The following is a 2,966-nucleotide window of genomic DNA, read 5'->3' on the forward strand; positions in this document are numbered from 1 at the left end:
TCTTCCAAAATGGCGGACAAAATGCAAAAATGTCCCAAAAACTGTTTTTTTTCCATCATCGTTGTTTTTCTCAAAAACTTCAAAGTTTAAAAAAAAGTTCCATAGATTTAAAATGTCTTTAAATTAACCATAGAACACTATGAAATTTTTTCGGATTTTTTAGAAAATTTTTTTGATTTTTGAAAAAATGAAAAATTTGAAATTTGCAAAAGAATTTTTCAATAAATCTGAAAAAGTTCAAGAATATTCTTTAACTAATTCTAAGATATTTTTATTATTGGAAAATTTGTACCAGAGCCTATAGATTTTGGGAAATAATTGATCAAACTTCATGCGAATTCTTTTCGCATTAAGTTTGATCAATTATTTCCCAAAATCTATAGGCTCTGATACAAATTTTCCAAGAATAAAAATGTCTTAGAATTAGTCAAAGAATATTCTTGAATTTTTTCTAAAAAATCTAAAAAAAATTTCATAGCGTTCTATGGTTAATTTCAAGACATTTTTCTTCCATGGAACTTTTTTTTAAACTTTCAAGTTTTTGAGAAAAACAATAATGATGGAAAAAAACAGTTTTTTGATCATTTTTTTGTTAAAGTTTAAGAATTTTGTGCACCGATGGTTGGAGAAATTTTAAGATATTAAAGCGTTTTATGTCTAAAAAAAATTCTAAAAATAAAAAATCAAACATTTTTCACTATTTTTGAAGTCAAAATATTCGATTTTTGACTACGGATTCGAATTTAGCTGACCCAAAAACATAAGGAACAGTACCTTTGATCTATTTATTGTTTTGTTATAACCATAAATTTTGCGGTCAAACTCATGTTATAAAATTGATAGCTTTGTTCATTAATGGGTTAAATTAGAAATTCAATTATTTTCTTTTTAAATAGTTTAAACATCTTTGGAAAGCTTCAAAATTTTATTTCAAAATTTTCAGAAATCTAGAAGTTTTTTTAAATTGGTTTTAAATTTTAAATTATTTTTGGAAATTTTTTTCAGAACTTCTAAATATCTGTAAAACTTGAAATGATAGCTTAATATAAAACAAAATGTAGATTTTCGCAAATTTTAAACAAAAAAATTAGATTCTTTTCAAGAATTGTGAAAGGCTTCAAAAGAATAAAAAAAATTTCTTAAGATTCCTAGGAAAATTAAAAATAACTTTTCATTTTGAAAATTATTTTAAGAGAATATTTAAAAAGTTTTTCAAAGATTTAAACAAAATGTTCAAAAAAGATTCTAGAAGATTTTAAGAAAACTTTCTAAAATTTGCATGACAGTTTTTTATCTTTTTAAAACTCCTCAGCATCTCTTAAAACTACTCAAATTTTTTCTACAAATGTTTCTAAATTATACATCAAAATTTAAACATTTAACTTGCAAATTAAGCATTTTTCAAATACAACAATTAAAATTATAGCGTTCAAAGTTTAAAGGCTGTTCTAAATTTTAACGATTCCAGGCTTTCTATGTCAAGCAATTCAGTTAAAGATTCTTTACTTTTAAATATTTGATTTCAATTTAGTTGTCTTAAATAAAAATTCAAATATGGCTACATACTCAATAATTAATCTTTCTTTTAATTCAAGATCTCAAATTGAATGGGTTATAATGGAACATTTTATACTGAAACAATATTTTAAATTTAATAAAATCCTTTTATTAAGAATATATTATCCTGTTTGTTTGAAAACATTTTTGCACTGAATACTTAACTACTTTATGTTTGATTTAAAATTAAAATTTAAAAAATTTAACTATTTTGTTGAAAACTCCTATACATATTTAGTTGAAAATGCGTCGTTTTTGGTAAAATATTAATATTCTTGATTAATTTTTTTTTTTTAAATTTAACTATTTTCTGGAAAATTAATTTTTTTTGAATACAAATTATTTTTTAGATATTTAGATGGTTGAAAATAATGTCCATAACTAAAAATTAACATGTTCCATTTTTGGTTGAAAATGAATCCTTTTTAGTTAAAAATTCATCAATTTGGTTAAAAATTCATGTACTTTGTAGATAATTAATTTTCATGGTTGAAAAATAATTGTTTTGTTTGAAAATTCGTCTTTTTTGGTAGAAAATTAATCTTCTTAGTCTATTCTATTTTTAGTTTCAAAGTTATATCTTTTAGATAAAAAGTAAACTATTTGATTGAAATTCATTAATTTTATCAAAAGTTAGGTTTTTTTGTAGAAAATTAATTTTCATTTTTGAAAATTCATCTTTTTAGTTGAAAATTAGTCTTTTTCTGGTAGAAAATTAATCTTCTTAGCTAAAAATTCATCTTTTTGGTTAGGAATTCATCTTTTTAGTTAAAAATTCAATATTTTTGTTGAAAATTCATTTTCTTCGTCGAAAGCTGAATGATTTTCGTTTTAAATTTATTTATGTGACTGCAAATTTATTTGTTTTCTTGAAAATTCGTCTTTTAGATGGAAATATAATCCTCTTGGCTGGAAATTCATCTTTTTGGTTATAAATTCAACTATTTGGTTAAAAATTCAGTTTTAGGAGTAAATACTTATAATTTTCATTCAAAATGTGTTTTTTGTTGGTAGAAAATTTATCTTTCTGTTTAAAAATTCACACATTTTTTTTAAAGATGTGTCTTTTTTGGTAAACAGTTTATCTTTTTGGTTAGAAGTTCAACTAATTTTTTAAAAATTCATTTTTTTTTGTAGACAAAATTAATAAATTCCGTTGAAATTCATCTTTTTAGTTGAAAAATCATCCATTAGGTAAAAAATTCAAATTTTTTTTGAAGATTTTGTAGAAAATTTGTTTTCTTAATTTACTCTTTTTAGTTTAAAATCAAACTATTTCTTTGAAAATTCATGTTCGGTTGAAAATTAATTTTTTTACTAAATAAATATACTATTATATACTAAATAAATGTAATTCGAACTCTAAAGCTATAAATTTTTTCATTTGCAGTAATAAAAATAAATTAAGG

At 21.4% G+C, this 2,966-nt stretch overlaps 1 protein-coding gene across 1 annotated transcript in view; it reads right to left on the reverse strand.

Annotated features, from left to right (window-relative positions):
- LOC117174208 (run domain Beclin-1-interacting and cysteine-rich domain-containing protein) overlaps positions 1-2,966 on the reverse strand; it is a 35,022-nt gene that overhangs the window by 2,147 nt on the left and 29,909 nt on the right. The gene's annotated exons all lie outside the window — the stretch shown is intronic.

Source organism: Belonocnema kinseyi, chromosome 6 (assembly GCF_010883055.1).
Source record: "Belonocnema kinseyi isolate 2016_QV_RU_SX_M_011 chromosome 6, B_treatae_v1, whole genome shotgun sequence".
Classification (NCBI taxonomy): Eukaryota; Metazoa; Arthropoda; class Insecta; order Hymenoptera; family Cynipidae; genus Belonocnema; species Belonocnema kinseyi.